We start from the raw sequence: 13,482 nt of genomic DNA, 5'->3' as shown, positions 1-13,482 counted from the left end.
CAGAGAACTTCTTAACCTGATAAATAACTTCAGCAAAGTGACAGGGTATAAAATTAACTCACACATAACAGTAGCCTTCCTCTCCTCAATGAATAAACAGGCTTAGAAAGGAAAAAATGAAATCACACACTTCACAATAGTCCCAAATAATATAAAATATCTTGGTGTAAATTTAACCAAGAAAGTGAATGATCTGTATGATAAGAAATTCAAGTATCTGAAGAAGGAAATTGAGGACAATCTCAGAAGACAGAAAGAGCTTCCATGCTCATGGATTGACAGGATTAATATAGTAAAGATGACAATTTTACCAAAAGCAATGTACACATTCAATGCAATATCCATCAAAATTCCTACGTACTTCTTTAATAGAGATAGAAACAGCATTTGCAAATTCATGTGGAATAAGCAAAAGCCAGGATATTTAAAACTATCCTCAACAATAAAAGAACTTCACAATAAAAGAACTGGCGTAATCATCACCCTTGAACTCAAGCAGTATAACAGAGCAATAGTGATAATTACTGCACGGTATTGGTAAAGAGACAGATGGATAGACCAGTGGAATAGAATTGAAGACCCAGAAATAAACCCACACACCTATCATTTGATATTTGGCAAAGTAGATAAAACCATTCAAAGAAGTAACATAGCATTTTCCAAAAAGAGTGGTGGTTCAACTGGAAGTCAGCATGTAGAAGAATGGAAATTATCCCATTTTTATGACCATGTACTAAGCTAAAGTTCAAGTGAATCAAGGACCTCCACATCAAACCAAATACACTCAAACTAATAGAAGAAAAGGTCCCAAAGAGTCTTGAACTCATGGGCACTGGAGAACATTTCCTGGACAAAACACCAGTGACTTATGATTTAAGATCAAGAATTGACAAATAGGACCTCAAAAAATAGCAAAGCTTCTGTACAGCAAAAGATACTGTCATTAGGACAAATCTATAATCAACAGATTGGGATAAGATTTTTACCAATCCTATATCTGGTAGCTGGTAATATCCAAAATATACAAAGAACTTAAGAAGTAAGGCACTAGAAAGCAAAAATTCCCTATAGAAAATGGGGTACAGTGAATTACAAAACATTCTCAGCTGAAGGTTATCAAATGGCCAAAAAACAACTAAATAAATGTTCAACATCCTTAGTCATCAGGGAAATTAAAATCAAAACAAATCTGAGATTCCACCTCACATCAGTCAGAATGGCTAAGATATAAATCTCATGTGACAGGAGATGCTGGTGAGGATGTGGATAAAGAGGAAGACTCCACCTTTGTTGGTGGGATTGAAGACTGGTACAACTCTTTTGAGGTTCCACAGAAAATTGGACATTCCATGACCTGAGGACCCAGCTATACCTCTCTTGGGCATATACCCAAAGTTGGTCCAACATACAACAGAGAAATATATTCGACTATGGTCATAGCAGACTTATTTAAAAGAGCCAGAAGCTGGAAAGAACCCAGATGCACTTCAACAGAGGAATGGATACAAAAATTGGTACATCTGCAGTACAGAATATTACTCAGCTATCAAAACAATGACTTCATGAAATTCATAGGCAAATGTTATAAACTAGAAAATATCATCTTGAGTGAGGTTACTCAATCACAGAAAAACACACTTGGTATGCATTCATTGATAAGTAGATATTATCCAAAAAGCTTGAATTACCCATCATGCAATACACAGACCACATGAAACTCAGGAAGGATGACCAAATGCAGATGCTTCACTCCTTCTTTAAAAGGGCAACCAAAATACCCATGGGAGGGGATAAGGAGGCAAAGTTTATTACAGAGATTGAAGGACCTGCTTTTCAGAGCCTGTCCCACATGTAGCCCATGCATATTCAGACACAAAAACTAGATAAGATGGATGAAGCTAAGAAGTGCAGGCTGACAATAACTGGATATTGATACCTCCTGAGAGACATAGACAGTATATGTCAAATACAGAGGCAAATGCCATCTGCAAACTAGTGAATCAAGTACCAGACCTGTGTTGTTGGAATTAAAGAAAGGATTGAAAGATCTGAAGGGATTTGCAACCCCATTATAATTACCATGCTAACCAACCAGATCTTCCTGGTACCAAACCACTATACATGGACTGATCCATGGTTCCAAATGGATGTAGAAAAGGAAGGCCTTGCTGGATACAATGGAATGAGAAAGTCTTGTTTCTGCCAAAGTTGGAGCCCCACTGTAGGGGAATGTGGGGAGGCATGGGAGGGCGTGGGTGGGAATGTGAACCCCTTATAGAAGGGTAGGGGGAAAGGTTAAGGGGCTTATGGACTGAAAAACAGGGAAGGGAATAACATTCAAAATGTAAGTAGGAAATAGCCAACAAGGAGAGAGAGAGAGAGAGAGAGAGAGAGAGAGAGAGAGAGAGAGAGAGAGAGAGAGAGGGAGGGAGATCAGGGAGGGGAAAGAGGAGGTGGGTGAGGGAGAAGGGTAGGGGGAAAGGGAGAGGAGAAGGAGGAGGAGGAGGAGGAGGAGGAGGAGGAGTTGAAAAAGAAAGAAAACTAAACTTTCATTCTTCCCCATTCCCTCTCTTCCTCAGGTGTTGTTTAGTCGATCATGTTAGTGAGAGGTTATGAGTGTAATTTCTCGTGTTACTTTGAGACACCATCTCATAGTAAAATTAGTCTCTTACAATCTTCTCGCCCCCTCTTCTGTAATGTTCCTCAGCCTTGAATCAAGTGACATTTTGTAAAATAGAGCCTTGAGACTGGATTTGAAGTTTCTCTCCTGCTTTTTGATTGGCTGGGATTTTTTTTCTTACCCCCTTTACCCCCATTTTATTTTATTTTTTTTGTTTTTTTTATTTTTTTATTTTTATTTTTTATTAACTTGAGTATTTCTTATATACATTTCAAGTGTTTTTCCCTTTCCCGGTTTCCGGGCAAACATCCCCCTCCCCCCTCCCCTTCCTTATGAGTGTCCCCCTCCCAACCCTCCCCCCATTGCCTCCCTCCCCCCATAGTCTAGTTCACTTGGGGTTCAGTCTTAGCAGGACCCAGGGCTTCCCCTTCCACTGGTGCTCTTACTAGGTTATTCATTGCTACCTATGGGGTCAGAGTCCAGGGTCAGTCCATGTATAGTACTTAAGTAGTGGCTTAGTCCCTGGAAGCTCTGGTTGCTTGACATTGTTGTACTTTTGGGGTCTCGAGCCCCTTCAAGCTCTTCCAGTTCTTTCTCTGATTCCTTCAACGGGGGACCTATTCTCAGGTCAGTGGTTTGCTGCTGGCATTCACCTCTGTATATGCTGTATTCTGGCTGTGTCTCTCAGGAGCGATCTACATCCGGCTCCTGTCGGTCTGCACTTCTTTGCTTCATCCATCTTGTCTAATTGGGTGGCTGTATATGTATGGTCCACATATGGGGCAGGCTCTGAAGGGGTGTTCCTTCAGTCTCTGTTTTAATCTTTGCCTCTCCCTTCCCTGCCAAGGGTATTCTTTTTCCTCATTTAAAGAAGGAGTGAAGCATTCACATTTTGATCATCCGTCTTGAGTTTCGTTTGTTCTAGGGATCTAGGGTAATTCAAGCATTTGGGCTAATAGCCACTTATCAATGAGTGCACACCATGTATGTCTTTCTGTGATTGGGTTAGCTCACTCAGGATGATATTTTCCAGTTCTAACCATTTGCCTACGAATTTCATAAACTCGTTGTTTTTGATAGCTGAGTAATATTCCATTGTGTAGATGTACCACATTTTCTGTATCCATTCCTCTGTTGAAGGGCATCTGGGTTCTTTCCATTTTCTGGCTATTATAAATAAGGCTGCGATGAACATAGTGGAGCACGTGTCTCTTTTATATGTTGAGGCATCTTTTGGGTATATGATTGGCTGGGATTTTTACTGTGATCTTTGCTGCAGAGACTGTAATTAATTCTGTATATAAGGACACATGGCTATGATTGTTGTTAGGTATGATACTGGCTTTAGTATGGAAGGGGCTGTACATTCTCCCCCATAACCACAGCTTCAATAACCTTATATATGTGGATAAACTACCAGTACCATCCGTGTTCACCGAACAGGACTTAAGCAAAATTAGAGAGCTGTTGGCTATCACCAAGCTATTCATGCCACTGCACTGCCTTTGTGGCTATCCTGCCATGTCCTTGGCAAATCTTCCTGTATAAGAATATTGGTTTTCTGATAGGCAGGAGAATGGTAAAGATAAATTTCATTTTAACATATCAAAGGAAATTAAATTTTTTCCTGCTGTAGCACGTTTAATTAATTGAAGCAAAAAATCTATTTACTTGATGTTATGGAAATATCATTTAACAATATAATCTTAACTCCTTTTAAATGATTAAAAGTCACATGTAGTTGGTAGCTGTCATACTGTATAAAATTCGCATCAGTATTGGGACAATGAAATATTCTCTGTTTTATGCAAATACATAGTAATAATGAACAAAATTATGTACCAAGGTTCATGCTGAAGGAAACTAATTACATTTATTCAATTTTATAAGATAATTTCCTATTAGCTATGTATCAAGTGCATAATAATTATGATTAAATTATTTCCTAAATAATAAAATAAGCACACTAGACTTACCAACTGGACATTGAAAACAAAATATATTAGAATAATCAAAAATATTTTTTAAAACAAAATGATGGAAACATTGTATATATAAAAGCAGCCTGGAGCTATATGTCACCTTAATGTTTTACAGTGTGTTCTAGTGAGGTCCCTGAGCAGATAAAATTTTATGCCATGAAAAACCAAGAACCTAAATTTGATACCTACACATATATGTTTGGAAGATTTCCATATTCACTACATGACTTGAACACATAAAAGCTTACACAGAATATTAATAATGAGACTAATGAGAATAATAATAATAAGAAGAAAAAGAAACACATAACTCTAGGAACATTTTAAAGAAATAATGTTTTGGATTGGCCTTAAAATGGGAATTTCAACACATTTTCTTAGTACATTAACTATTCAAAGAAAAACTAAAAGGCTATTATTCATTCTATATGAAAGAAAAACACATCTGATCAATTGTGTAAAGAAAGAGAGAACTGCGAACTCTAAAATTAATATAGTCATTGCAGAGGAATGAAACAGACACTAAGCCAAGGTTCTATAAGTAAACATATGGAGGATTTACTGCATAATATTAACATATTTGATCTAACACATCTTACTAAGATAAAGGAAAGAAAGCTGGAAATTGCCTGAATGTAGTCTCAGCACCTAGAATGAGGCAAGATGTCCCAAGTTCAAAGATACCCTGAAATACATGAGAAAATTATAAATAGGTTTGTTTTTATTATGTAATAAGTGTTGTAGTATTAGCTTAGAGGTTAAGAGCACTTACTACTCTCTAGAGCAAACATGTTCAGTTTCCAACACACATGAAGCCACTTGCAACCAGCTGTAAAAGCTGCTGCAGGGTATCTGACATCTTCTGGTCTCCCCAGGTGCCTGTGTTCATGTGCACAAGTTTATACACAGACATTCACACATAACAGATCATTAAAATAAAAAAAATCATGAATGTATTTTCTGCACAAATTATGAATAGTAAGCATTCTACATAGGCAAACACAATTGATGCAAAGTAATAAGAATAGAGAAAATTAAGGATTAATTCTTACACAGTTCAGTAAGCATAAAACGCTAAACTTCACGATTGTATTGCAATGTAGATGCTTAAAAGAAACGAGCATTTGAATTTATGACTAAAAGTATTATAAAAATTATTTTATTTATTTACATTCCTGCCATTGCTCCCTCTCCAGGTCCTCTTCCACAGTTCCTCATTCCATTCCACTTCCTCCTCCCCTACTCCAAGAGGATGCTCCCCAGATCCTGCCAGTCATCCCTGGTCCCTGGGGGCTCACGTCGCTCCAGGATTAGGCCAGACCAGGCAGTCCTCTGCTATACATGTGTCAGGGTCTTGGACCAGCTCGTGTATGATACCTGGTTGGTGGCTTAGTGTCTGGGAGATCTCAGGGGTGGGGATGATTCGAGACTGTTGTTCTTCCTATAGAGGCTGCCCTCCCCTTCAGTTTCTTCAGTCCATACCCTAATTCAACAAGTGACAGAAATCAGAGACTGATACCGTTTTTAAAATATGTGCATGATTAATTTTGAATGGTATACTATGGGTTCTATCATATAAAATTGATTACAAAATGTATTTATTATAGTCTTCTGAGATGGCAATTTGGCAGTATTTATACAAGTATTACATTACTTAACAGCCTTGACATCATTCCAACAACGTGTTTTGTAATTTATACAAAATACAATGTAAATAATCAACATTGAGTACAGTGACTGAGTCAGTGTTCATGCTGATTTACAGTAACGAACTTTAGTTAATGAAATTGAAAATAATCTGAATTACATAGGTAGGCTATTATTTAAACAAAAGAGTATACTACCATTTCTTAATTGCCTGATGTTACATGAAGAATTTCCCCATGTACATGTATTCAAGATATATTGTTAAATGAAAAACAAATAACAGAATATTGCATTATGTAGTCAAATTTCATAAACAGAAGATTTACATATATCCTTTAATTTTGTCCATGTATAGTAAACCTCCAATAAGGGCAGGGGAGGCAGGTGACAGAACACTGGGAGTTTTAGGTCAATTTTAGCTATGCAATAAGACCCAATTTTTAAAACAAATAGAGCAGACTTGAGAGAATATCTCCCAAACTTTCTTGGTGGTTACATTTAGAAGTTTTAAGAAAGCAAGTTATTCTTTGACAATTCCGTAGATGCACAACACATGTATGGAAGCCCTCTACACTCTCAACCTCATCCTCCCCAAGCAACATACCTTTGGACTAAACCCTGATAGCACTTGCATATCTTTATTATTTGTTTCATAAACCCCTGGATTTAACCTGAGCCATTTCGGTGAACATGGGTGTGAAGCTATACATTTAACCACTAGTAAGACACCAGTGGCTACATCATTTTTTTTCTCCAGCACTGTCCTTAGTTACTTTGAATAGGCAGGGTCAATATTATTTAGGGTCTGTTCAGATAGATTGTGACTTCTTGAGTGTCACAACTGCATGATGTTCAGAAGACAGCAACTCACAGATCTCCTTATCTCTTAATTAGCCCTTGAAAGAATCCAAGCCCTGCACTTCACATTATCTCTAAACCAGAAGTTGTCTCCAATGAGTAATCATTTGAAAATGAAAACTTAATTTTCTCCAAGGGAATCTCACTGGGTACAAAAATTAAATTTAAGTTTAGACTGTGTATAAAGCACTAAGGGAACTCAACCTTATCTTTGGAGGTTCCTTGTCTCATAATGGGTCAGGACTTTTTCTTCATGATTTCTTCTTCCTTATGTTATTTGTTTATGTATCTATTAATTGTTACTCTGTATGTTTTGTGTATATATTTTCCTGGTTTTATGTTTCCATGGAATTCCTGAGTGTGTGATTAGAAGTCTGGGTCCCTGTGTCTGTACCTGATTCTTGTACCTTGTACTGGTTCTTTTCTATCTGCTTGTTTTGTTCTACTCCAGTTCATTAACTTGCATTTTATTTTTATCGCTGAGATGACTGTTTGTTTTCTAGTGAGAGTCGGAAGAATGTAGATACAGATGACAGGAGAGGAATAGAAGAAGGAGGGAATAGAGGGAAGGCAAGTCATAACTCAAATATATTGCATGAATAAGTCTAATTTTAAGAAAATAATTTTAAAAACATACTTTCTAGGGCCTGTCTGCGCAATTTTCACAAATTTTAAACCCTTTCCAAGGCACAGAAAATGATTTTTTTACAGCCAATCTGGGACTGCCACTATGGGAGTGAAGCCTCTATAGAGTTGCAATAATGCAGTAGGAGAGTCTTTAAATGCTTCCAGAGACATCAATCCACTGAGGTTCAGTGGGAGTTTCACATGATGGATGTTACAATTTTTTAAATGGAAGATATACATTCAGTTTTCATGAAACTCTTCAAGATCGAATTAAAAGTTGTATGGGATACAATCATGGCATAGGTTTTTTCCTTTGAAATTTTCAAAATTAACCCAAATAATACTAAAATGCCATAAGTAAATCAGAACATATTGTATCCTATGCCCATGTCAACATGACAATTAAGAAATAGAAGTAGATGTGTATCAGTGGATAAAATCTCTTTCTGTAGAGGCACTATAATATTTCTGGGACAATTTCATTTTGTTGGTAGATGGGTTAAATCAAAGTCTGATAATGAAGACCTTACTGTAAAAGACCATTCTATTACTAAGGGACTCTCAAACCCTGTTGTATAGAATGCTACCATTTCATTCAATCATCTGAAGCAACTTTGGCAATGTCTTTATGACATTAAAATGACTGCACAGCAGTTAGTGTTCATCAGTATCTCTTCTTCAAGCAGAATACTTCTCATTTCATCTTTGGTGTAACAAAATTCCAAATTCAATTTCATGTAAATTGGATGATGATGGTGATGATGATGTTGATGATGGTGGTGGTGGTGGTGGTGGTGGTGGTGGTGGTGGTGGTGGTGGTGATAGTGGTGGTGGTGAAGATGATGAAGAAGAAGTCAGAAAACGATATTTTGGAACAGTGAACAAAGCCCATACTATTTTCAGTGTTTTCCCTATCTTTAGTGTGTCTATGTTCAACACTGAAACATAATCTATTGTAAGTGCTAGGTTGGTAAGGAAGCTAGGTTTAAGCTCATCAATAGCTCACAAAACACCAGAAGAGAAAGCAAAATTTGTCATGAGAAATATATATATATATATATATATATATATATATATATATATATATTCTCACAAGAAACACTTATCATAACCATAGCAATGAAACAATATAATTTTGTGAAGCACCTAATTCCCTTTCAGAGTTTAGCTAATTAATATAAAGTGATCATGTACAGAGTACAATCCCTGGCTGTCAGGACCAAAGCCCAAGGATTTTAAATTTTGTTGTCCTAGGTGTTTAAAAATGAATGACATAATTGATGGCAATGTGAAACTCTAAAAATCTTACCATATAAGTCACAAAGACACCATAATATATGCTATGTATCAGGTTAGAACCTTTATATTCATATTTATTCAGAGTTTCAAAGAGTAAAATTGTTGAGGTTAGGAACGGGACATTTTTTTGGTTTGCATTTACTTCTATAGTGTGCAGTTTGGTTTTGTGGATCATTACACAGTGTTTCATTTTATTTTATTTGAACAGGTGATATAAATTAACTGTACAGATTAATGAGCCTCAGTTTGATATTTCAATAATGCAGACAGCATGCACTAAACCAGTGTAACTATGTTTTTTCACTGACTTTTCTGCAACTTAACAAAAGTTAGGATACTCTATTCTACTTTTACGGAAAAATGACTTCCATAGGATATAAAAATCCTCAATATATTTTCAGAACTTTTATTCTTATTTTAGAATTTTTATTTATTCTTCACACATGTTTGCAATTTACCTTGATCACACCAATCCTTAACTTTGTTCTACTCTCTCTGGATTCATTCCCTTTCCAGCTACATGTCCTTTATATTTTCCTGTTTTATTTTCTTTATAATCCAATGGTTCACTGAGTACTGCCTGCTGGGATCTTCCCTAATTCATTGTCTTAATTGTGTACATGATTGTTTTCCAAATCCATTTTCTGTAATAATTTTGGCTACAAAAGTGGCCTAGCTATAGAATCAGTATAACAGTGTAAATATTGTGGACCTACTTCAAATGATAAACACCCAAATCCTTATTTTATCCCAAAATTACCAGACATCAGTAAATCAGAGGAGAACATGGACTATAGAATTTGGTTCTCTAGTCCCATTTGAATTCAATTCTGCACTATCTAACTTACTGTGTTCCCATGGTCAGACTTGAGTGTTGTGTATATTTTACCATGATTTATTCTTCAGGAAGAATAAGATACAGGAGTAAAAACAGGGAGAGGAATGGCTTGAGGTCCATTTAAACCTCAACTCAATATGTTCATTAGTACAGGAGAGAGTTTATTTGGCATTGTCCTTTGTGTATTCTACATTCTTGACTTAGTTTCTTGGCAGAAACACAATCCCTCTCCTGCTGCGCAGTGTTTCATGACATTACACACTTTCCTATACTCAAACCCTCACATAAAAAACATACAACACAATAATCTTTGATCCAGTTGATTAGATATAATAGCCCACTTAAACATACAAAGCCAGGTACCATACATCCCTTAAGAACATTAACAACGACCTGTAAATACACAGAGCAGAATCTTAAATTCACATACCATGGCTTCTCAATCTGTCATCTTCCTTTCTCTCTTTTTTCCTCTAGTCTCCTCCTCTTCCTTCAAACTTCTCTTCCGCACATTCTTCCTTCTCTTCCCATGATAACTTTCCTTCTGTCCTGTTCCTGCCACTCACATATACTTTACAAATTCAATGGGGTCTTGGTTCTGGTGAAGAAACCTGAATTCTGAGTACAGGACTATGTAGCTGACCTTGGGGCCGGGGAATTAGCTTCTACCACAGATAACTTCAGGGCAAACCACAACATGAACCCTAGTGTCAAACCAGTGAACTGAAAATGAACTACTTGTTTGCAGATTTTGAGAAAGGATTAGAAGAGATGAAGGTGCTTTCAACCCCATAAGAACAACAATGCCAATGAAACAGAGCTTTCTGGTAGTTGACCAATATTCAAAGAATATACATGAACAGACCTATGTCTCCAATGCATATGTTGTAGAGGATGGCCTTGTTGGGTTACAATGGAAGGAGAATCCTTGGTACTGCCTACGTTTGACTCCCAGTTCAAGTGAATGTCCAGGGGCAGTAAGAGAGGTTATAATGAAAAGAGTAAGGGGACTGGTAAGGGATATTATAGTCAGGAAACTGGGAAAGGAAATAATATTTTAAATGTAAATTTAGAAATTTCCAATTAAAAAAGCAATACAATTTGTTAAAAATTTTAAAAAAATGAAAGAAATAAAAGAAAAGAAATCTTCCAGTTAATCACAACTATTGACTCAGAATTTTAAAGGGTCACTGTCAGGGAATGGTATTCAGAGTAATACTAGTGGAAAGACTGATATGATGTAGTCTCATCAAGAAGCACTTGTCCCTCCCAGATATCAATGCCAGACACAAACTACATCATTAGAATTCAATGCATGGAGGAGTTTTCTCTGTACTGAGGACACAATACTTGCCTTATCTTTCTTCCTTAGGACCTTTTCCTTCTTGGTAAAATGGTAAAAGCTATGAGCTCTCAGGAAAAATTATAGTGCCCTTCCCAACACGTGGATTTTGGGATAAAGAAATGAATTATATAAACTATCTGACTACCAAGAAAAATAACAAGCATGGAAGTTGAGATGCTTCTGAGAGGCCCCCAGCTCCTGATTCCATATGTGGAAATCTCAGATCAGGGCTATCTCTTCAATGGATCAACTCAACCCCTACCCAAGACTCAAGGGGATTTCCCATTGACCACGTATTTCTTCCCTTATCATACCAAGACAGAAGGCCAGCTTCATATTCCCCATGTCTGATCACTTCATCCTCTGTGTTCTCCCTCTCAAATGGCTGTATACAATGCATTAAAGGACAATTAGTGAACCCTAGAGGTCCTGAAGGGATATCTGAGAGGCGGTTGCAGTCAGGACACTTGTGACATCACAGAAGAAGCTAAGGCTTTCCAGGATACAAGAGTTATTTCAGGGAGGCCTAATGAAGTCACTGAAAACTGCCATGGTCTACCTGCTAAACAGCTTTCCTTACATTGACCAAATTTGAGGGTGACACTTTCAGGAGAGTCTCCTGTTTAAGGGTGGAAACCTTTACACACTACATCTCTCTAAAGGTAGAGATTTCTCTTTGTTTCATTAGGGGTTACTTGCTCTGAATGGACAAAGTTAGGGGCTGAGCATGGCTAGAAAAGATTTAGCAACATAGAGTGGAGGAGATTCTTCTAGATAATATTTTTCCCCAGGTTCATTCCTGTGACATACAGTTCAATATCCCAGGTTTTCTCTATATCCCAAAGGACAATATTTTGCCTACAGAACTTAATTGAATGAATATTGTATTTCACTTTCTCATTGTACATTCCACGATGAGACTTTATTAATATTCCTGTATGTGCACTCAAAAATTCTGTTTCCAATTCCATTTTCAGCAAAGCAAATGACATAATGACTATAGAATTCAGTTCTCTAGTCCTATTTGATAGCAGTACTACACTATCTACTTTCCTGTGTTCCTATTGCTAGAATTAGGGTTGGATGTTTTACCGTGATTCTCTCTGAAGGCCAAACATACGATACTGGAGGATGGGCAGAAAGAAGGATGGCTTGAGGACCAGTGAAACCTCTACTTCAATAGGTTCATAAGAACTTGAGGGAGTCTATTTGGCACTGTCATTTCTGAAGTCTACATTCTTGACCTAGTTGCTCAGAATCCATGTTACAATTCCACCTAACCACATACGTTTAGGATCCACCAAAAGTATATATATATAAGTCAGCCACCAAAACTAGATGAGATTGATGTAGCTAAAAAGTGCCTTCTGCCAGCAACCGTATATATATATATATATATTTATATATATATATATATGTATATATATATATATATATATATATATATATGTGTGTGTGTGTGTATAATTTCCTGAGAGACACAGATAGATCATACCAACTACAGAAATTAATGCTAGTGGGAAATCAGTGAACTGAAACAGACCTCTTGTTGGCAAATTTTGAGAAAGGATTTCAAGAGGTAAAGGAGCTTTCAATCCCATAAGAACAAAAATGTCAATGACCCAGAGCTTTCTGGTACTAGACCAATATTCAATGAATGTACATGGACAGAGCTATTGCTCTAACTGCATGTGGCAGTGGACCTTGTTCATCACGAATGGAAGCAGAAGCTATTGGTCCTCTCTAGGTTTGTCTCCCAGTTCAAGGGAATGTGAAGGCACAGTCAGTGGTGTTAGAGAAGAAGGGGAAGGGTACGGGTAGGAATCTTATGGGCAGGAAAATGGGAAACGAAATAACATTGAATGTAAATATAGAAAAATCAAGTTAAAAAAGCAATACAAATTGCTAAAACATTAAAAAAAACAAAGGAATAAAGGAAGAGAAAACTGACAGTTAATCATACCTAGTGACACAGAGAAGTAAAGTGGTAGTCAGTGGAAATATTAGTGGAAAGACTGAGATGATGAAATCTCAACTAATAGCACTGCTGCTTCCCAGACTGCACTATAGATATCCAAAACATGGAGGAGTTTACTCTGAGGTAGGACACAATACCTGTCTCTCCCTTTTTCCTTAGGACCTTTTTCTTCTTATCAAAAAGAGTAAAGGCTATGAGCTCTCAGAAAAACAACTGTGCCCTTACCAACATTTGACTTTTAGAATAAAGAAATTAATGATATAAACTCTCAGATTTCGGAAACATAAA

The 13,482-nt window shown here is 36.8% G+C and overlaps 1 long non-coding RNA gene across 1 annotated transcript; it reads right to left on the bottom strand.

Annotated features, from left to right (window-relative positions):
- Nucleotides 1-5,137: 5,137 nt before the first annotated feature.
- LOC134484755 (uncharacterized) lies at nucleotides 5,138-6,334 on the bottom strand. Its single transcript, XR_010062507.1, has 2 exons — nucleotides 5,980-6,334; nucleotides 5,138-5,287 (listed from the first exon to the last, which is right to left on the bottom strand). It is a non-coding gene; the product is annotated as an uncharacterized LOC134484755 (long non-coding RNA).
- Nucleotides 6,335-13,482: the final 7,148 nt, after the last annotated feature.

The sequence above is a fragment of the Rattus norvegicus genome (genome assembly GCF_036323735.1).
Source record: "Rattus norvegicus strain BN/NHsdMcwi chromosome Y unlocalized genomic scaffold, GRCr8 chrY_unlocalized_5, whole genome shotgun sequence".
Lineage (NCBI taxonomy): Eukaryota > Metazoa > Chordata > Mammalia > Rodentia > Muridae > Rattus > Rattus norvegicus.
Note: the sequence above shows the minus strand (reverse complement) of the source record. Positions and strands in the feature narration are given on the sequence as shown.